The sequence below is a fragment of the Primulina tabacum genome, chromosome 10 (assembly GCF_025594145.1).
Source record: "Primulina tabacum isolate GXHZ01 chromosome 10, ASM2559414v2, whole genome shotgun sequence".
NCBI classification, from domain to species: Eukaryota; Viridiplantae; Streptophyta; class Magnoliopsida; order Lamiales; family Gesneriaceae; genus Primulina; species Primulina tabacum.
In genome coordinates this window covers 38,104,281-38,124,229 of record NC_134559.1, presented here as the reverse complement: position 1 = coordinate 38,124,229, position 19,949 = coordinate 38,104,281, and the positions used below count along the sequence as shown (strand labels likewise).

The 19,949-nt window shown below is 44.6% G+C and overlaps 17 non-coding genes and 7 pseudogenes across 17 annotated transcripts; all 24 read left to right on the top strand.

Moving 5' to 3' along the window:
- The first annotated feature begins 798 nt into the window (after nt 1–798).
- Nucleotides 799–915, top strand: LOC142517578 (5S ribosomal RNA). Its single transcript, XR_012813317.1, has one exon. It is a non-coding gene; the product is annotated as a 5S ribosomal RNA (ribosomal RNA).
- A 674-nt stretch (nt 916–1,589) lies between these two features.
- Nucleotides 1,590–1,703, top strand: LOC142512031 (5S ribosomal RNA; annotated as a pseudogene).
- A 670-nt stretch (nt 1,704–2,373) lies between these two features.
- On the top strand, nt 2,374–2,490 carry LOC142506428 (5S ribosomal RNA). Its single transcript, XR_012804722.1, has one exon. It is a non-coding gene; the product is annotated as a 5S ribosomal RNA (ribosomal RNA).
- Nucleotides 2,491–3,161: 671 nt separating this feature from the next.
- Nucleotides 3,162–3,276, top strand: LOC142511851 (5S ribosomal RNA; annotated as a pseudogene).
- A 671-nt stretch (nt 3,277–3,947) lies between these two features.
- LOC142510837 (5S ribosomal RNA) lies at nt 3,948–4,063 on the top strand (annotated as a pseudogene).
- Nucleotides 4,064–4,736: 673 nt separating this feature from the next.
- On the top strand, nt 4,737–4,855 carry LOC142512184 (5S ribosomal RNA; annotated as a pseudogene).
- A 673-nt stretch (nt 4,856–5,528) lies between these two features.
- On the top strand, nt 5,529–5,645 carry LOC142512045 (5S ribosomal RNA; annotated as a pseudogene).
- A 684-nt stretch (nt 5,646–6,329) lies between these two features.
- Nucleotides 6,330–6,445, top strand: LOC142511734 (5S ribosomal RNA; annotated as a pseudogene).
- Nucleotides 6,446–7,127: 682 nt separating this feature from the next.
- LOC142516210 (5S ribosomal RNA) lies at nt 7,128–7,246 on the top strand. Its single transcript, XR_012812016.1, has one exon. It is a non-coding gene; the product is annotated as a 5S ribosomal RNA (ribosomal RNA).
- A 682-nt stretch (nt 7,247–7,928) lies between these two features.
- On the top strand, nt 7,929–8,048 carry LOC142513339 (5S ribosomal RNA). Its single transcript, XR_012809291.1, has one exon. It is a non-coding gene; the product is annotated as a 5S ribosomal RNA (ribosomal RNA).
- A 681-nt stretch (nt 8,049–8,729) lies between these two features.
- Nucleotides 8,730–8,848, top strand: LOC142515761 (5S ribosomal RNA). Its single transcript, XR_012811588.1, has one exon. It is a non-coding gene; the product is annotated as a 5S ribosomal RNA (ribosomal RNA).
- Nucleotides 8,849–9,533: 685 nt separating this feature from the next.
- LOC142509674 (5S ribosomal RNA) lies at nt 9,534–9,652 on the top strand. Its single transcript, XR_012807836.1, has one exon. It is a non-coding gene; the product is annotated as a 5S ribosomal RNA (ribosomal RNA).
- A 682-nt stretch (nt 9,653–10,334) lies between these two features.
- LOC142516229 (5S ribosomal RNA) lies at nt 10,335–10,453 on the top strand. Its single transcript, XR_012812034.1, has one exon. It is a non-coding gene; the product is annotated as a 5S ribosomal RNA (ribosomal RNA).
- A 682-nt stretch (nt 10,454–11,135) lies between these two features.
- LOC142508709 (5S ribosomal RNA) lies at nt 11,136–11,254 on the top strand. The gene has a single exon (XR_012806913.1). It is a non-coding gene; the product is annotated as a 5S ribosomal RNA (ribosomal RNA).
- A 683-nt stretch (nt 11,255–11,937) lies between these two features.
- On the top strand, nt 11,938–12,056 carry LOC142508584 (5S ribosomal RNA). Its single transcript, XR_012806791.1, has one exon. It is a non-coding gene; the product is annotated as a 5S ribosomal RNA (ribosomal RNA).
- A 683-nt stretch (nt 12,057–12,739) lies between these two features.
- On the top strand, nt 12,740–12,857 carry LOC142515411 (5S ribosomal RNA). The gene has a single exon (XR_012811258.1). It is a non-coding gene; the product is annotated as a 5S ribosomal RNA (ribosomal RNA).
- Nucleotides 12,858–13,539: 682 nt separating this feature from the next.
- Nucleotides 13,540–13,658, top strand: LOC142514822 (5S ribosomal RNA). Its single transcript, XR_012810699.1, has one exon. It is a non-coding gene; the product is annotated as a 5S ribosomal RNA (ribosomal RNA).
- A 682-nt stretch (nt 13,659–14,340) lies between these two features.
- Nucleotides 14,341–14,459, top strand: LOC142515685 (5S ribosomal RNA). Its single transcript, XR_012811517.1, has one exon. It is a non-coding gene; the product is annotated as a 5S ribosomal RNA (ribosomal RNA).
- A 685-nt stretch (nt 14,460–15,144) lies between these two features.
- On the top strand, nt 15,145–15,263 carry LOC142514810 (5S ribosomal RNA). Its single transcript, XR_012810687.1, has one exon. It is a non-coding gene; the product is annotated as a 5S ribosomal RNA (ribosomal RNA).
- A 683-nt stretch (nt 15,264–15,946) lies between these two features.
- On the top strand, nt 15,947–16,065 carry LOC142511013 (5S ribosomal RNA; annotated as a pseudogene).
- Nucleotides 16,066–16,748: 683 nt separating this feature from the next.
- On the top strand, nt 16,749–16,867 carry LOC142515899 (5S ribosomal RNA). Its single transcript, XR_012811719.1, has one exon. It is a non-coding gene; the product is annotated as a 5S ribosomal RNA (ribosomal RNA).
- Nucleotides 16,868–17,551: 684 nt separating this feature from the next.
- On the top strand, nt 17,552–17,670 carry LOC142513652 (5S ribosomal RNA). Its single transcript, XR_012809587.1, has one exon. It is a non-coding gene; the product is annotated as a 5S ribosomal RNA (ribosomal RNA).
- A 683-nt stretch (nt 17,671–18,353) lies between these two features.
- LOC142506984 (5S ribosomal RNA) lies at nt 18,354–18,472 on the top strand. Its single transcript, XR_012805253.1, has one exon. It is a non-coding gene; the product is annotated as a 5S ribosomal RNA (ribosomal RNA).
- Nucleotides 18,473–19,151: 679 nt separating this feature from the next.
- Nucleotides 19,152–19,270, top strand: LOC142507975 (5S ribosomal RNA). Its single transcript, XR_012806209.1, has one exon. It is a non-coding gene; the product is annotated as a 5S ribosomal RNA (ribosomal RNA).
- The last annotated feature ends 679 nt before the right edge of the window (nt 19,271–19,949 follow it).

The following is a 19,949-nucleotide window of genomic DNA, read 5'->3' as shown; positions in this document are numbered from 1 at the left end:
TCCCACTCATGTCGGGTGCGATCATACCGCATAATGCACCGGTCTCATCAGAACTCGAAGTTAAGCGTTGCTTGGGGAAGCAGTACTAGGATCGGTGACCCCCTTGGAAGTCCTCGTGTTGCACCCTTTTCGTGTTTTTCTATTTTTGATCTTGTTGATAGACGATTTTCGGCTCAAATCATCTGAATCTCGATCGACGACATGTGATGAATGAAAGTAGCTCGGGCACTGCCGATTTGGACAAAATTGTAGGCTAATTTGATTGTAAACGGGCAAACGGACGAGACTCATTATTACGCAATGAGCTGACGAGATTTTAGCCGAATTCCTTCTCTAAGACCCTCTAATTTGCGATTTAACGCTTCTGTTAAGCTTTCGTTTCATCATGAAATCCGCTTAGGAAGTTCGAAATTCGATTCCGGTTCCATTTTATCGTATCCCAGGCATAATAATAGCTTTACATTCGTTATTTCCTTCTTCTTATTTTTTTTCTATTTTCTGGGAACATTTATCGATTTTGTTGTCGTGAGCCGGTTCTGTGCGGAAGGGTATGACGCAGATTACTCCGGAGACGGTTAACTCATTAAAAACAATTATTTCGACTGTTTTATCCATAATTTACGTAAACGGTCGCGACACGAGGTCTTCCCAGGGAGGTCACCCATCCTACCTCTGCCATCGCGCCAGAACGCTTAACTTCATGGTTATGATTGGGCGAGAGCAGTGCCGCGTGTTGTCCATCGCCGCCCGCTCCACACGTACTCGAGGGATATAAGAATAAACATCCCACTCAATGTCGGGTGCGATCATACCAGCACTAATGCACCGGATCCCATCAGAACTCCGAAGTTAAGCGTGCTTGGGCAGAGCAGTACTAGGATGGTGACCCCCTGGGAAGTCCTCGTGTTGCACCCTTTTCGTGTTTTTCTATTTTTGATTACTTGTTGACAGACGATTTTCGGCTCAAATCATCTGAATCTCGATCAAGACCTAAGACATGTGAAATGAAAGTAGCTCGGGCACTGCCGGATTTGGACAAAATTGTAGGCTAATTTGATTGTAAACGGGCAAACGGACGAGACTCATTACTACGCAATGAGCTGACGAGATTTTAGCCGAATTCCTTCTCTAAGACCCTCTAATTTGCGATTTAACGCTTCTGTTAAGCTTTCGTTTCCTCGAGAAATCCGCTTAGGAAGTTCGAAATTCGATTCCGGTTCCATTTTATCGTATCCCAGGCATAATAATAGCTTTACATTCGTTATTTCCTTCTTCTTATTTTTTTTTCTATTTTCTGGGAACATTTATCGATTTTTGTTGTCGTGAGCCGGTTTGTGCGGAAGGGTATGACGCAGATTACTCCGGAGACGGTTAACTCATTAAAAAAATTATTTCGACTGTTTTATCCATAATTTACGTAACGGTCGCGACACGAGGTCTTCCCAGGGAGGTCACCCATCCTACTCTGCCATCGCGCCAGAACGCTTAACTTCATGGTTATGATTGGGCGAGCAGTGCCGCGTGTTGTCCATCGCCGCCCGCTCCACACGTACTCGAGGGATATAAGAATAAACATCCCACTCAATGTCGGGTGCGATCATACCAGCACTAATGCACCGGATCCCATCAGAACTCCGAAGTTAAGCTGCTTGGAGAGCAGTACTAGGATGGTGACCCCCTGGGAAGTCCTCGCGTTGCACCCTTTTCGTGTTTTTCTATTTTTGATTACTTGTTGACAGACGATTTTCGGCTCAAATCATCTGAATCTCGATCGGGACCAGATAAGACATGTGAAATGAAAGTAGCTCGGGCACTGCCGGATTTGGACAAAATTGTAGGCTAATTTGATTGTAAACGGGCAAACGGACGAGACTCATTACTACGCAATGAGCTGACGAGATTTTAGCCGAATTCCTTCTCTAAGACCCTCTAATTTGCGATTTACGCTTCTGTTAAGCTTTCGTTTCTCAGAAATCCGCTTAGGAAGTTCGAAATTCGATTCCGGTTCCATTTTATCGTATCCCAGGCATAATAATAGCTTTACATTCGTTATTTTCTTATTTTTTTTTCTATTTTCTGGGAACATTTATCGATTTGTTGTCGTGAGCCGGTTCTGTGCGGAAGGGTATGACGCAGATTACTCCGGAGACGGTTAACTCATTAAAAACAATTATTTCGACTGTTTTATCCATAATTTACGTAAACGGTCGCGACACGAGGTCTTCCCAGGGAGGTCACCCATCCTACTCTGCCATCGCGCAGAACGCTTAACTTCATGGTTATGATTGGGCGAGAGCAGTGCCGCGTGTTGTCCATCGCCGCCCGCTCCACACGTACTCGAGGGATATAAGAATAAACATCCCACTCAATGTCGGGTGCGATCATACCAGCACTAATGCACCGGATCCCATCAGAACTCCGAAGTTAAGCGTGCTTGGGGAGAGCAGTACTAGGATGGGTGACCCCTGGGAAGTCCTCGTGTTGCACCCTTTTCGTGTTTTTTTTTTGATTACTTGTTGACAGACGATTTTCGGCTCAAATCATCTGAATCTCGATCGGGACCAGATAAGACATGTGAAATGAAAGTAGCTCGGGCACTGCCGGATTTGGACAAAATTGTAGGCTAATTTGATTGTAAACGGGCAAACGCACGAGACTTATTTCTACGCAATGAGCTGACGAGATTTTAACCGAATTCCTTCTCTAAGACCCTCTAATTTGCGATTTAACGCTTCTGTTAAGCTTTCGTTTCCTCGAGAAATCCGCTTAGGAAGTTCAAAATTCGATTTCGGTTCCATTTTATCGTATGCCAGGCATAATAATAGCTTTACATTCGTTATTTCCTTCTTATTTTTTTTTTCTATTTTCTGGGAACATTTATCGATTTTTGTTGTCGTGAGCCGGTTCTGTGCGGAAGGGTATGACGCAGATTACTCCGGAGATGGTTAACTCATTAAAAACAATTATTTCGACTGTTTTATCCATAATTTACGTAAACGGTCGCGACACGAGGTCTTCCAGGGAGGTCACCCATCCTAGCTCTGCCATCGCGCCAGAACGCTTAACTTCATGGTTATGATTGGGCGAGAGCAGTGCGCGTGTTGTCCATCCCGCTCCACACGTACTCGAGGGATATAAGAATAAACATCCCACTCAATGTCGGGTGCGATCATACCAGCACTAATGCACGGATCCCATCAGAACTCGAAGTTAAGCGTGCTTGGGGAGAGCAGTACTAGGATGGGTGACCCCTGGGAAGTCCTCGTGTTGCACCCTTTTCGTGTTTTTCTATTTTTGATTACTTGTTGACAGACGATTTTCGGCTCAAATCATCTGAATCTCGATCGGGACCAGATAAGACATGTGAAATGAAAGTAGCTCGGGCACTGCCGGATTTGGACAAAATTGTAGGCTAATTTGATTGTAAACGGGCAAACGGACGAGACTCATTACTACGCAATGAGCTGACGAGATTTTAGCCGAATTCCTTCTCTAAGACCCTCTAATTTGCGATTTACGCTTCTGTTAAGCTTTCGTTTCTCGAAATCCGCTTAGGAAGTTCGAAATTCGATTCCGGTTCCATTTTATCGTATCCCAGGCATAATAATAGCTTTACATTCGTTATTTCCTTCTTCTTATTTTTTTCTATTTTCTGGGAACATTTATCGATTTTGTTGTCGTGAGCCGGTTCTGTGCGGAAGGGTATGACGCAGATTACTCCGGAGACGGTTAACTCATTAAAAACAATTATTTCGACTGTTTTATCCATAATTTACGTAAACGGTCGCGACACGAGGTCTTCCAGGGAGGTCACCCATCCTACTCTGCCATCGCGCCAGAACGCTTAACTTCATGGTTATGATTGGGCGAGAGCAGTGCCGCGTGTTGTCCATCGCCGCCCGCTCCACACGTACTCGAGGGATATAAGAATAAACATCCCACTCAATGGGTGCGATCATACCAGCACTAATGCACCGGATCCCATCAGAACTCCGAAGTTAAGCTGCTTGGGGAGAGCAGTACTAGGATGGGTGACCCCTGGGAAGTCCTCGTGTTGCACCCTTTTCGTGTTTTTCTATTTTGATTACTTGTTGACTAGACGATTTCGCTCAAATCATCGAATCTCGATCGAGGACCAGATAAACATGTGAAATGAAAGTAGCTCGGGCACTGCCGTAATTTGGACAAAATTGTAGGCTAATTTGATTGTAAACGGGCAAACGGACGAGACTCATTACTTACGCAATGAGCTGACGAGATTTTAGCCGAATTCTCTCTTAGACCCTCTAATTTGCGATTTAACGCTTCTGTTAAGCTTCGTTTCCTAGAAATCCGCTTAGGAAGTTCGAAATTCGATTCCGGTTCCATTTTATCGTATCCCAGCATAATAATAGCTTTACATTCGTTATTTCCTTTCTTCTTATTTTTTTTCTATTTTCTGGGAACATTTATCGATATTTGTTGTCGTGAGCCGGTTCTTGCGGAAGGGTATGACGCAGATTACTCCGGAGGACGGTTAACTCATTAAAACAATTATTTCGACTGTTTTATCCATAATTTACGTAAACGGTCGCGACACGAGGTCTTCCAGGGAGGTCACCCATCCTACTCTGCCATCGCGCAGAACGCTTAACTTCATGGTTAGTATGGGCGAGAGGCAGTGCCGCGTGTTTGTCCATCGCCGCCCGCTCCACACGTACTCGAGGGATATAAGAATAAACATCCCACTCAATGTCGGGTGCGATCATACCAGCACTAATGCACCGGATTCCATAGAACTACGAAGTTAAGCTTGCTTGGGGAGAGAGCAGTACTAGGCTGGGTGACCCCCTGGGAAGTCCTCGTGTTGCAACCCTTTTCGTGTTTTTCTATTTTTGATTACTTGTGATAGACGATTTTCGGCTCAAATCATCTGAATCTCGATCGGGACCAGATAAGACATGTGAAATGAAAGTAGCTCGGGCACTGCCGGATTTGGACAAAATTGTAGGCTAATTTGATTGTAACGGGCAAACGACGAGACTCATTATTACGCATGAGCTTACGAGATTTAGCCGAATTCCTTCTCTAAGACCCTCTAATTTGCGATTAAACGCTTCTGTTAAGCTTTCGTTTCCCTCGGAGAAATCCGCTTAGGAAGTTCGAAATTCGATTCCGGTTCCATTTTATCGTATCCCAGGCATATAATAGCTTTAACTTCGTTATTTCCTTCTTCTTATTTTTTTCTATTTTCTGGGACATTTATCGATTTTGTGTCGTGAGCCGGTTCTGTGCGGAAGGGTATACGCAGATTACTCCGGAGACGGTTAACTCATTAAAACAATTATTTCGACTGTTTTATCCATAATTTACGTAAACGGTCGCGACACGAGGTCTTTCCAGGATGGCACCCATCCTAGCTCTGCCATCGCGCCAGAAACGCTTAACTTCATGGTTATGATTGGGCGAGAGCAGTGCCGCGTGTTGTCCATCGCCGCCCGCTCCACACTTACTCGAGGGATATAAGACTAAACATCCCACTCAATGTCGGGTGCGATCATACAGCACTAATGCACCGGATCTCATCAGAAACTCCGAAGTTAAGCTTGCTTGGGTGAGAGCAGTACTAGGAGGTGACCCCCTGGGAAGTCCTCGTGTTGCACCCTTTTCGTGTTTTTCTATTTTGATCACCTTGTGACAGACGATTTTCGGCTCAAATCATCTGAATCTCGATCGGGACCAGATAAGACATGTGAAATGAAAGTAGCTCGGGCACTGCCGGATTTTGGACAAATTGTAGGCTAATTTGATTGTAAACGGGCAAACGGACGAGACTCATTATACGCAATGAGCTGACGAGATTTTTTAGCGAATTCTTCTCTAAGACCCTCTAATTTGCGATTTTACCGCTTCTGTTAAGCTTTCGTTTTCTCATGAAATCCGCTTTAGGAAGTTCGAAATTCGATTCCGGTTCCATTTTATCGTATCCCAGGCATAATATAGCTTTACATCGTTTATTTTCCTTCTTCTTATTTTTTTTTCTATTTTCTGGGAACATTTATCGATATTTGTTGTCGTGAGCCGGTTCTGTGCGGAAGGGTATGACGCAGATTACTCCGGAGACGGGTTAACTCATTAAAAACAATTATTTCGACTGTTTTATCCATAATTTACGTAAACGGTCGCGACACGAGATCTTCTCCAGGGAGGTCACCCATCCTACCTCTTCTATCGCGCCAGAACGCTTAACTTCATGGTTATGATTGGGCGAGAGCAGTGCCGCGTGTTGTCCATCGCCGCCCGCTCCACACGTACTCGAGGGATATAAGAATAACATCCCACTCAATGTCGGGTGCGATCATACCAGCACTAATGCACCGGATCCCATCAGAACTCGACGTAAAGCGTGCTTGGGCCAGAGCAGTACTAGGATGGGTGACCCCTGGGAGTTCTCGTGTTGCAACCATTTTTCGTGTTTTTTCTATTTTTGATACTTGTTGACAGACGATTTTCGGCTCAAATCATCTGAATTCGATCAAGACCAGATAAGACATGTGAAATGAAAGTAGCTCGGGCACTGCCGGATTTGGACAAAATTGTAGGCTAATTTGATTGTAAACGGGCAAACGGACGAGACTCAATACTACGCAATGAGCTGACGAGATTTTAGCCGAATTCCTTCTCTAAGACCCTCTAATTTGCGATTTAACGCTTCTGTTAAGCTTTCGTTTCCCCGAGAAATCCGCTTAGGAAGTTCGAAATTCGATTCCGGTTCCATTTTATCGTATCCCAGGCATAATAATAGCTTACATTCGTTATTTCCTTCTTCTTATTTTTTTTTCTATTTTCTGGGAACATTATCGATTTTTGTTGTCGTGAGCCGGTTCTGTGCGGAAGGGTATGACGCAGATTACTCCGGAGACGGTTAACTCATTAAAACAATTATTTCGACTGTTTTATCCATAATTTACGTAACCGGTCGCGACACGAGGTCTTCCCTAGGGAGGTCACCCATCCTACCTCTGCCATCGCGCCAGAACGCTTAACTTCATGGTTATGATTGGGCGAGAGCAGTGCCGCGTGTTGTCCATCGCCGCCCGCTCCACACGTACTCGAGGGATATAAGAATAAACATCCCACTCAATGTCGGGTGCGATCATACCAGCACTAATGCACCGGATCCCATCAGAACTACGAAGTTAAGCTTGCTTGGGTGAGAGCAGTACTAGGATGGGTGACCCCCTGGGAAGTCCTCGTGTTGCACCCTTTTCGTGTTTTTCTATTTTTGATTACTTGTTGACAGACGATTTTCGGCTCAAATCATCTGAATCTCGATCGAGACCAGATAAGACATGTGAAATGAAAGTAGCTCGGGCACTGCCGGATTTGGACAAAATTGTAGGCTAATTTGATTGTAAACGGGCAAACGGACGAGACTCATTACTACGCAATGAGCTGACGAGATTTTAGCCGAATTCCTTCTCTAAGACCCTCTAATTTGCGATTTACGCTTCTGTTAAGCTTTCGTTTCCTCGAGAAATCCGCTTAGGAAGTTCGAAATTCGATTCCGGTTCCATTTATCGTATCCCAGGCATAATAATAGCTTTACATTCGTTATTTCCTTCTTCTTATTTTTTTTCTATTTTCTGGGAACATTTATCGATTTTTGTTGTCGTGAGCCGGTTCTGTGCGGAAGGGTATGACGCAGATTACATCCGGAGACGGTTAACTCATTAAAAACAATTATTTCGACTGTTTTATTCCATAATTTACGTAAACGGTCGCGACACGAGGTCTTCCCAGGGAGGTCACCCATCCTAGCTCTGCCATCGCGCCAGAACGCTTAACTTCATGGTTATGATTGGGCGAGAGCAGTGCCGCGTGTTGTCCATCGCCGCCCGCTCCACACGGTACTCGAGGATATAAGAATAAACATCCCACTCAATGTCGGGTGCGATCATACCAGCACTAATGCACCGGATCCCATCAGAACTCCGAAGTTAAGCGTGCTTGGGCGAGAGCAGTACTAGGATGGGTGACCCCCTAGGGAAGTCCTCGTGTTGCACCCCTTTTCGTGTTTTTCTATTTTCTGATTACTTGTTGACAGACGAGTTTCGGCTCAAATCATCTGAATCTCGATCGGGACCAGATAAGACATGTGAAATGAAAGTAGCTCGGGCACTGCCGGATTTGGACAAAATTGCTAGGCTAATTTGATTGTAAACGGGCAAACGGACGAGACTCATTACTACGCAATGAGCTGACGAGATTTTAGCCGAATTCCTTCTCTAAGACCCTCTAATTTGCGATTTACCGCTTCTGTTAAGCTATCGTTTTCTCGAGAAATCCTCTTAGGAAGTTCGAAATTCGATTCCGGTTCCATTTTATCGTATCCGAGGCATAATAATAGCTTACATTCTTTATTTCCTTCTTCTTATTTTTTTTTCTATTTCTGGGAACATTTATCGATTTTTGTTGTCGTGAGCCGGTTCTGTGCGGAAGGGTATGACGCAGATTACTCGGAGACGGTTAACTCATTAAAAACAATTATTTCGACTGTTTTATCCATAATTTACGTAAACGATCGCGACACGAGTCTTCCCAGGGAGGTCACCATCCTAGCTCTGCCATCGCGCCAGAACGCTTAACTTCATGGTTATGATTGGGCGAGAGCAGTGCCGCGGGTTGTCCATCGCCGCCCGCTCCACACGTACTCGAGGGATATAAGAATAAACATCCCACTCAATGTCGGGTGCGATCATACCAGCACTAATGCACCGGATCCCATCAGAACTCCGAAGTTAAGCTTGCTTGGGCGAGAGCAGTACTAGGATGGGTGACCCCCTTGGAAGTCCTCGTGTTGCCACCCTTTTTCGTGTTTTCTATTTCTGATTACTTGTTGACAGACGATTTTCGGCTCAAATCATCTGAATCTCGATCGGACCAGATAAGACATGTGAAATGAAAGTAGCTCGGGCACTGCCGGATTTGGACAAAATTGCTAGGCTAATTTGATTGTAAACGGGCAAACGGACGAGACTCATTACTACGCAATGAGCTGACGAGATTTTAGCCGAATTCCTTCTCTAAGACCCTCTAATTTGCGATTTAACGCTTCTGTTAAGCTTTCGTTTCCTCGAGAAAATCCGCTAGGAAGTTCGAAATTCGATTCCGGTTCCATTTTATCGTATCCCAAGAATAATAATAGCTTTACATTCGTTATTTCCTTCTTCTTATTTTTTTTTCTATTTTCTGGGAACATTTATCGATTTTTGTTGTCGTGAGCCGGTTCTGTGCGGAAGGGTATGACGCAGATTACTACCGGAGACGGTTAACTCATTAAAATAATTATTTCGACTATTTTATCCTAATTTAAGTAAACGGTCGCGACTACGAGGTCTCCCAGGGTGGTCACCCATCCTAGCTCTGCCATCGCGCCAGAACGCTTAACTTCATGGTTATGATTGGGCGAGAGCAGTGCCGCGTGTTGTCCATCGCCGCCCGCTCGAAACGTACTCGAGGGATTATAAGAATAAACATCCCACTTAATGTCCGGGTGCGATCATACAAGCACTAATGCACCGGATCCCATCAGAACTTCTAAGTTAAGCGTGCTTGGGCGAGAGGAATACTAGGATGGGTGACCCCCTGGGAAGTCCTCGTGTTCCACCCTTTTTCGTGTTTTTCTATTTTTGATTACTTGTTGACAGACGATTTTCGGCTCAAATCATCTGAATCTCGATCGAGACCAGATAAGACATGTGAAATGAAAGTAGCTCGGGCACTGCCGGATTTGGACAAAATTGTAGGCTAATTTGATTGTAAACGGGCAAACGGACGAGACTCATTACTACGCAATGAGCTGACGAGATTTTAGCCGAATTCCTTCTCTAAGACCCTCTAATTTGCGATTTACCGCTTCTGTTAAGCTATCGTTTTCTCGAGAAATCCTCTTAGGAAGTTCGAAATTCGATTCCGGTTCCATTTTATCGTATCCGAGGCATAATAATAGCTTTACATTCGTTATTTCCTTCTTCTTATTTTTTTCTATTTTCTGGGAACATTTATCGATTTTTGTTGTCGTGAGCCGGTTCTGTGCGGAAGGGTATGACGCAGATTACACCGGAGACGGTTAACTCATTAAAAACAATTATTTCGACTGTTTTATCCATAATTTACGTAAACGGTCGCGACACGAGGTCTTCCCACGGAGGTCACCCATCCTACCTCTGCCATCGCGCCAGAATGCTTAACTTCATGGTTATGATTGGGCGAGAGCAGTGCCGCGTGTTGTCCATCGCCGCCCGCTCCACACGTACTCGAGGGATATAAGAATAAACATCCCACTCAATGTCTGGTGCCATCATACCAGCACTAATACACCGGATCCCATCAAAACTCCGAAGCTAAGCGTGCTTGGGCGAGAGCAGTACTAGGATGGGTGACCCCCTGGGAAGTCCTCGTGTTGCACCCTTTTTCGTGTTTTTCTATTTCTGATTACTTGTTGACAGACGAGTTTCGGCTCAAATCATCTGAATCTCGATCAAGACCAGATAAGACATGTGAAATGATAATAGCTCGGGCACTGCCGGATTTGGACAAAATTGTAGGCTAATTTGATTGTAAACGGGCAAACGGACGAGACCCATTACTACGCAATGAGCTGACGAGATTTTAGCCGAATTCTTTCTCTAAGACACTCTAATTTGCGATTTTCCGCTTCTGTTAAGCTTTCGTTTCTCGAGAAATCCGCTTAGGAAGTTCGAAATTCGATTCCGGTTCCATTTTATCGTATCCCAGGCATAATAATAGCTTTACATTCGTTATTTCCTTCTTCTTATTTTTTTTTCTATTTTCTGGAACATTTATCGATTTTTGTTGTCGTGAGCCGGTTCTGTGCGGAAGGGTATGACGCAGATTACTCTGGAGACGGTCAACTCATTAAAAACAATTATTTCGACTGTTTTATCCATAATTTACGTAAACGGTCGCGACACGAGATCTTCCCAGGGAGGTCACCCATCCTAGCTATGCCATCGCGCTAGAACGCTTAGCTTCATGGTTATGATTGGGCGAGAGCAGTGCCGCGTGTTGTCCATCGCCGCCCGCTCCACACGTACTCGAGGGATATAAGAATAAACATCCCACTCAATGTCGGGTGCGATCATACCTGCACTAATGCACCGGATCCCATCAGAACTCCGAAGTTAAGCGTGCTTGGGCGAGAGCAGTACTAGGATGGGCGACCCCATGGGAAGTCCTCGTGTTGCACCCTTTTTCGTGTTTTTCTATTTGTGATTACTTGTTGAAAGACGATTTTCGGCTCAAATCATCTGAATCTCGATCGGGACCAGACAAGACAAGTGAAATGAAAGTAGCTCGGGCACTGCCGGATTTGGACAAAATTGTAGGCTAATTTGATTGTAAACGGGCAAACGGACGAGACTCATTACTACGCAATGAGATGACGAGATTTTAGCCGAATTCCTTCTCTAAGACCCTCTAATTTGCGATTTACCGCTTCTGTTAAGCTTTTGTTTCCTCGAAAAATCCTCTTAGGAAGTTCGAAATTCGATTCTGGTTCCATTTTATCGTATCCTAAGAATAATAATAGCTTTACATTCGTTATTTCCTTCTTCTTATTTTTTTTTTATTTTCTGCCAACATTTATCGAATTTTTGTTGTCGTGAGCCGGTTCTGTGCGGAAGGGTATGACGCAGATTACTCGGAGACGGTCAACTCATTAAAAACAATTATTTCGACTGTTTTATCCAAAATTTACGTAAACGGTCGGGACACGAGATCTTCCCAGGAAGGTCACCCATCCTAGCTATGCCATCGCGCTAGAACGCTTAGCTTCATGGTTATGATTGGGCGAGAGCAGTGCCGCGTGTTGTCCATCGCCGCCCGCTCCACACGTACTCGAGGGATATAAGAATAAACATCCCACTCAATGTCGGGTGCGATCATACCTGCACTAATGCACCGGATCCCATCAGAACTCCGAAGTTAAGCGTGCTTGGGCGAGAGCAGTACTAAGATGGGTGACCCCTTGGGAAGTCCTCGTGTTGCACCCTCTTTTCGTGTTTTTCTATTTCTGATTACTTGTTGACAGACGAGTTTCGGCTCAAATCATCTGAATCTCGATCAGGACCAGATAAGACATGTGAAATGAAAGTAGCTCGGGCACTGCCGGATTTGGACAAAATTCTAGGCTAATTTGATTGTAAACGGGCAAACGGACGAGACTCATTACTACGCAATGAGCTGACGAGATTTTAGCCGAATTCCTTCTCTAAGACCCTCTAATTTGCGATTTACCGCTTCTGTTAAGCTTTCGTTTCCTCGAGAAATCCGCTTAGGAAGTTCGAAATTCGATTCTGGTTCCATTTTATCGTATCCCAAGAATAATAATAGCTTTACATTCGTTATTTCCTTCTTCTTATTTTTTTTCTATTTTCTGGGAACATTTATCGATTTTTGTTGTCGTGAGCCGGTTCTGTGCGGAAGGGTATGACGCAGATTACACCGGAGACGGTTAACTCATTAAAACAATTATTTCGACTGTTTTATCCATAATTTACGTAAACGGTCGCGACACGAGGTCTTCCCAGGGAGGTCACCCATCCTACCTCTGCCATCGCGCCAGAACGCTTAACTTCATGGTTATGATTGGGCGAGAGCAGTGCCGCGTGTTGTCCATCGCCGCCCGCTCCACACGTACTCGAGGGATATAAGAATAAACATCCCACTCAATGTCTGGTGCGATCATACCAGCACTAATGCACCGGATCCCATCAAACTCCGAAGTTAAGCGTGCTTGGGCGAGAGCAGTACTAGGATGGGTGACCCCCTGGGAAGTCCTCGTGTTGCACCCCTTTTCGTGTTTTTCTATTTCTGATTACTTGTTGACAGACGAGTTTCGGCTCAAATCATCTGAATCTCGATCGGGACCAGATAAGACATGTGAAATGAAAGTAGCTCGGGCACTGCCGGATTTGGACAAAATTCTAGGCTAATTTGATTGTAAACGGGCAAACGGACGAGACTCATTACTACGCAATGAGCTGACGAGATTTTAGCCGAATTCCTTCTCTAAGACCCTCTAATTTGCGATTTACCGCTTCTGTTAAGCTTTCGTTTCCTCGAGAAATCCGCTTAGGAAGTTCGAAATTCGATTCCGGTTCCATTTTATCGTATCCGAGGCATAATAATAGCTTTACATTCGTTATTTCCTTCTTCTTATTTTTTTTCTATTTTCTGGGAACATTTATCGATTTTTGTTGTCGTGAGCCGGTTCTGTGCGGAAGGGTATGACGCAGATTACTCCGGAGACGGTAACTCATTAAAAACAATTATTTCGACTGTTTTATCCATAATTTACGTAAACGGTCGCGACACGAGGTCTTCCCAGGGAGGTCACCCATCCTAGCTCTGCCATCGCGCCAGAACGCTTAACTTCATGGTTATGATTGGGCGAGAGCAGTGCCGCGTGTTGTCCATCGCCGCCCGCTCCACACGTACTCGAGGGATATAAGAATAAACATCCCACTCAATGTCGGGTGCGATCATACCAGCACTAATGCACCGGATCCCATCAGAACTCCGAAGTTAAGCGTGCTTGGGCGAGAGCAGTACTAGGATGGGTGACCCCCTGGGAAGTCCTCGTGTTGCACCCTTTTCGTGTTTTTCTATTTCTGATTACTTGTTGACAGACGAGTTTCGGCTCAAATCATCTGAATCTCGATCAGGACCAGATAAGACATGTGAAATGAAAGTAGCTCGGGCACTGCCGGATTTGGACAAAATTCTAGGCTAATTCGATTGTAAACGGGCAAACGGACGAGACTCATTACTACGCAATGAGCTGACGAGATTTTAGCCGAATTCCTTCTCTAAGACCCTCTAATTTGCGATTTATCGCTTCTGTTAAGCTTTCGTTTCCTCGAGAAATCCGCTTAGGAATTTCGAAATTCGATTCTGGTTCCATTTTATCGTATCCCAAGAATAATAATAGCTTTACATTCGTTATTTCCTTCTTCTTATTTTTTTTTCTATTTTCTGGGAACATTTATCGATTTTTGTTGTCGTGAGCCGGTTTTGTGCGGAAGGGTATGACGCATATTACACCGGAGACGGTTAACTCATTAAAATAATTATTTCGACTGTTTTATCCATAATTTACGTAAACGGTCGCGACACGAGGTCTTCCCAGGGAGGTCACCCATCCTACCTCTGCCATCGCGCCAGAACGCTTAACTTCATGGTTATGATTGGGCGAGAGCAGTGCCGCTTGTTGTCCATCGCCGCCCGCTCCACACGTACTCGAGGGATATAAAAATAAACATCCCACTCAATGTGTGGTGCGATCATACCAGCACTAATGCACCGGATCCCATCAAAACTCTGAAGTTAAGCGTGCTTGGGCGAGAGCAGTACTAGGATGGGTGACCCCCTGGGAAGTCCTCGGGTTGCACCCCTTTTCGTGTTTTTCTATTTCTGATTACTTGTTGACAGACGAGTTTCGGCTCAAATAATCTGAATCTCGATCGGGACCAGATAAGACATGTGAAATGAAAGTAGCTCAGGAACTGCCGGATTTGGACAAAATTCTAGGCTAATTTGATTGTAAACGGGCAAACGGACGAGACTCATTATTACGCAATGAGCTGACGAGATTTTAGCCGAATTCCTTCTCTAAGACCCTCTAATTTGCGATTTACCGCTTCTGTTAAGCTATCGTTTTCTCGAGAAATCCTCTTAGGAAGTTCGAAATTCGATTCCGGTTCCATTTTATCGTATCCGATGCATAATAATAGCTTTACATTCGTTATTTCCTTCTTCTTATTTTTTTTTCTATTTTCTGGGAACATTTATCGATTTTTGTTGTCGTGAGCCGGTTCTGTGCGGAAGGGTATGACGCAGATTACTTCAAAGACGGTTAACTCATTAAAAACAATTATTTCGACTGTTTTCTCCATAATTTACGTAAACGATCGCGATACGAGGTCTTCCCAGGGTAGGTCACCCATCCTAGCTCTGCCATCGCGCCAGAACGCTTAACTTCATGGTTATGATTGGGCGAGAGCAGTGCCGCGTGTTGTCCATCGCCGCCCGCTCCACACGTACTTGAGGGATATAAGAATAAACATCCCACTCAATGTCGGGTGCGATCATACCAGCACTAATGCACCGGATCCCATCAGAACTCCGAAGTTAAGCGTGCTTGGGCGAGAGCAGTACTAGGATGGGTGACCCCCTGGGAAGTCCTCGTGTTGCACCCTTTTTCGTGTTTTTCTATTTATGATTATTTGTTGACAGACGATTTTCGGCTCAAATCATCTGAATCTCGATCGGGACCAGATAAGACATGTTAAATGAAAGTAGCTCGGGCACTGCCGGATTTGGACAAAATTGTAGGCTAATTTGATTGTAAACAGGCAAACGGACGAGACTCATTACTACGCAATGAGCTAACGAGATTTTAGCCGAATTCCTTCTCTTAGACCCTCTAATTTGCGATTTACCGCTTCTGTTAAGCTTTCGTTTCCTCGAGAAATCCGCTTAGGAAGTTCGAAATTCGATTCTGGTTCCATTTTATCGTATCACAAGAATAATAATAGCTTTACATTCGTTATTTCCTTCTTCTTATTTTTTTTTCTATTTTCTGGGAACATTTATCGATTTTTGTTGTCGTGAGCCGGTTCTGTGCGGAAGGGTATGACGCAGATTACACCGGAGACGGTTAACTCATTAAAATAATTATTTCGACTATTTTATCCATAATTTAAGTAAACGGTCGCGACACGAGGTCTTCCCAGGGTGGTCACCCATCCTAGCTCTGCCATCGCGCCAGAACGCTTAACTTCATGGTTATGATTGGGCGAGAGCAGTGCCGCGTGTTGTCCATCGCCGCCCGCTCGAAACGTACTCGAGGGATATAAGAATAAACATCCCACTTAATGTCCGGTGCGATCATACAAGCACTAATGCACCGGATCCCATCAGAACTTCTAAGTTAAGCGTGCTTGGGCGAGAGGAATACTAGGATGGGTGACCCCCTGGGAAGTCCTCGTGTTCCACCCTTTTTCGTGTTTTTCTATTTTTGATTACTTGTTGACAGACGATTTTCGGCTCAAATCATCTGAATCTCGATCGAGACCAGATAAGACATGTGAAATGAAAGTAGCTCGGGCACTGCCGGATTTGGACAAAATTGTAGGCTAATTTGATTGTAAACGAGCAAACGGACGAGACTCATTACTACGCAATGAGCTGACGAGATTTTAGCCGAATTCCTTCTCTAAGACCCTCTAATTTGCGATTTACCGCTTCTGTTAAGCTATCGTTTTCTCGAGAAATCCTCTTAGGAAGTTCGAAATTCGATTCCGGTTCCATTTTATCGTATCCGAGGCATAATAATAGCTTTACATTCGTTATTTCCTTCTTCTTATTTTTTTTCTATTTTCTGGGAACATTTATCGATTTTTGTTGTCGTGAGCCGGTTCTGTGCGGAAGGGTATGACGCAGATTACACCGGAGACGGTTAACTCATTAAAAACAATTATTTCGACTGTTTTATCCATAATTTACGTAAACGGTCGCGACACGAGGTCTTCCCACGGAGGTCACCCATCCTACCTCTGCCATCGCGCCAGAACGCTTAACTTCATGGTTATGATTGGGCGAGAGCAGTGCCGCGTGTTGTCCATCGCCGCCCGCTCCACACGTACTCGAGGGATATAAGAATAAACATCCCACTCAATGTCTGGTGCCATCATACCAGCACTAATGCACCGGATCCCATCAAAACTCCGAAGCTAAGCGTGCTTGGGCGAGAGCAGTACTAGGATGGGTGACCCCCTGGGAAGTCCTCGTGTTGCACCCTTTTTCGTGTTTTTCTATTTCTGATTACTTGTTGACAGACGAGTTTCGGCTCAAATCATCTGAATCTCGATCAAGACCAGATAAGACATGTGAAATGATAATAGCTCGGGCACTGCCGGATTTGGACAAAATTGTAGGCTAATTTGATTGTAAACGGGCAAACGGACGAGACCCATTACTACGCAATGAGCTGACGAGATTTTAGCCGAATTCTTTCTCTAAGACACTCTAATTTGCGATTTTCCGCTTCTGTTAAGCTTCTGTTTCCAAGAGAAATCCGTTTAGAAAGTTCGAAATTCGATTCCGGTTCCATTTTATCGTATCCCAGGCATAATAATAGCTTTACATTCCCTACTTTCTTCTTCTTATTTTTTTTTCTATTTTCTAGGAACATTTATCGATTTTTGTTGTCGTGAGCCGGTTCTGTGCGGAAGGGTATGACGCAGATTACTCCGGAGACGATCAACTCATTAAAAACAATTTATTCGACTGTTTTATCCATAATTTACGTAAACGGTCGCGACACGAGGTCTTCCCAGGGAGGTCACCCATCCTAGCTCTGCCATCGCGCCAGAACGCTTAACTTCATGGTTATTATTGGGCGAGAGCAGTGCCGCCTGTTGTCCATCGCCGCCCGCTCCAAACGTGCTCGAGAGATATAAGAATAAACATCCCACTCAATGTCGGGTGCGATCATACCAGCACTAATGCACCGGATCCCTTCAGAACTCCGAAGTTATGCGTGCTTGGGCGAGAGCAGTACTAGGATGGGTGACCCCCTGGGAAGTCCTCGTGTTGCACCCTTTTTCGTGTTTTTGTATTTGTGATTACTTGTTGAAAGACGATTTTCGGCTCAAATCATCTGAATCTCGATCGGGACCAGACAAGACAAGTGAAATGAAAGTAGCTCGGGCACTGCCGGATTTGGACAAAATTGTAGGCTAATTTGATTGTAAACGGGCAAACGGACGAGACTCATTACTATGCAATGAGATGACGAGATATTAGCCGAATTCCTTCTCTAAGACCCTCTAATTTGCGATTTACCGCTTCTGTTAAGCTTTTGTTTCCTCGAAAAATCCTCTTAGGAAGTTCGAAATTCGATTCTGGTTCCATTTTATCGTATCCTAAGAATAATAATAGCTTTACATTCGTTATTTCCTTCTTCTTATTTTTTTTTATTTTCTGCCAACATTTATCGATTTTTGTTGTCGTGAGCCGGTTTCTGTGCGGAAGGGTATGACGCAGATTACTCTGGAGACGGTCAACTCATTAAAAACAATTATTTTCGACTGTTTTATCCATAATTTACGGTAAACGGTCGCGACACGAGATCTTCCAGGGAGGTCAACCATCCTAGCTATGCCATCGCGCTAGAACGCTTAGCTTCATGGTTATGATTGGGCGAGAGCAGTGCGCGTGTTGTCCATCGCCGCCCGCTCCACACGTACTCGAGGGATATAAGAATAAACATCCCACTCAATGTCGGGTGCGATCATACCTGCACTAATGCACCGGATCCCATCAGAACTCCGAAGTTAAGCGTGCTTGGGCGAGAGCAGTACTAGGATGGGTGACCCCCTGGGAAGTCCTCGTGTTGCACCCCTTTTCGTGTTTTTCTATTTCTGATTACTTGTTGACAGACGAGGTTTCGGCTCAAATCATCTGAATCTCGATCGGGACCAGATAAGACATGTGAAATGAAAGTAGCTCGGGCACTGCCGGATTTGGACACAAATTCTCAGGCTAATTTGATTGTAAACGGGCAAACGGACGAGACTCATTACTACGCAATGAGCTGACGAGATTTTAGCCGAATTCATTCTCTAAGGACCCTCTAATTGCGATTTACGCTCTGTTAAGCTTTAGTTTCCTCGAGAAATCCGCTTAGGAAGTTCGAAATTCGATTCGGTTCCATTTATCGATATCCAAGAATTAATACTAGCTTTACATTCGCTTATTTCCTTCTTCTTATTTTTTTTTTTCTATTTTCTGGGAACAGTTTATCGATTTTTGTTGTCGTGAGCCGGTTCTGTGCGGAAGGGTATGACGCAGATACCCGGAGACGGTTAACTCATTAAAAACATTTATTTCGACTGTTTTATCCATAATTTACGTAACGGTCGCGACACGAGGTCTTCCTAGGGAGGTCACATCCTACCTCTGCCATCGCGCCAGAACGCTTAACTTCATGGTTATGATTGGGCGAGGCAGTGCCGCGTGTTGTCCATCGCCGCCGCTCCACACGTACTCGAGGGATATAAGACTAAACATCCCATCAATGTCTGTGGGATCATACCAGCACTAATGCACCGGATCCCATCAAAACTCCGAAGTTAAGCATGCTTGGGCGAGGGCAGTACTAGGATGGGTGACCCCCTGGGAAGTCCTCGTGTTGCAACCTATTCGTGTTTTTCTATTTTGATTACTTGTGACAGACGAGTTTGGGCTCAAATAATCTGAATCTCGATCGGGACCAGGTAAGACATGTGAAATGAAATAGCTCGGGCACTGCCGGATTGGACAAAATTCTAGGCTAATTTGATTGTAAATGGGCAAACGGACGAGACTCATTCCTACGCAATGAGCTGACGAGATTTTAGCCGAATTCCTTCTCTAAGACCCTCTAATTTGCGATTTACCGCTTCTTTTAAGCTTTCGTTTCCTCGAGAAAATCGCTTAGGAAGTTCGAAATTCGATTCTGGTTCCATTTTATCGATCCCAGAATTATATAGCTTTACATTCGTTATTTCCCTTCTTCTTATTTTTTTTCTTTTTCTGGGAACTTTATCGATTTTTTTTTGTCGTGAGCCGGTTCTGTGCGGAAGGGTATGATGCAGATTACACCGAAGACGGTTAACTCATTAAAAACAATTATTTCGACTGTTTTATCCATAATTTACGTAAACGGTCGCGACACGAGGTCTTCCAGGGAGGTCACCCATCCTACCTCTGCCCGCGCCAGAACGCTTAACTTCATGGTTATGATTGGGCTAGAGCAGTGTCGCGTGTTGTCCATCGCCCCGCTCCACACGTACTCGAGGGATATAAGAAAACATCCACTCAATGTCTGGTGCGATCAT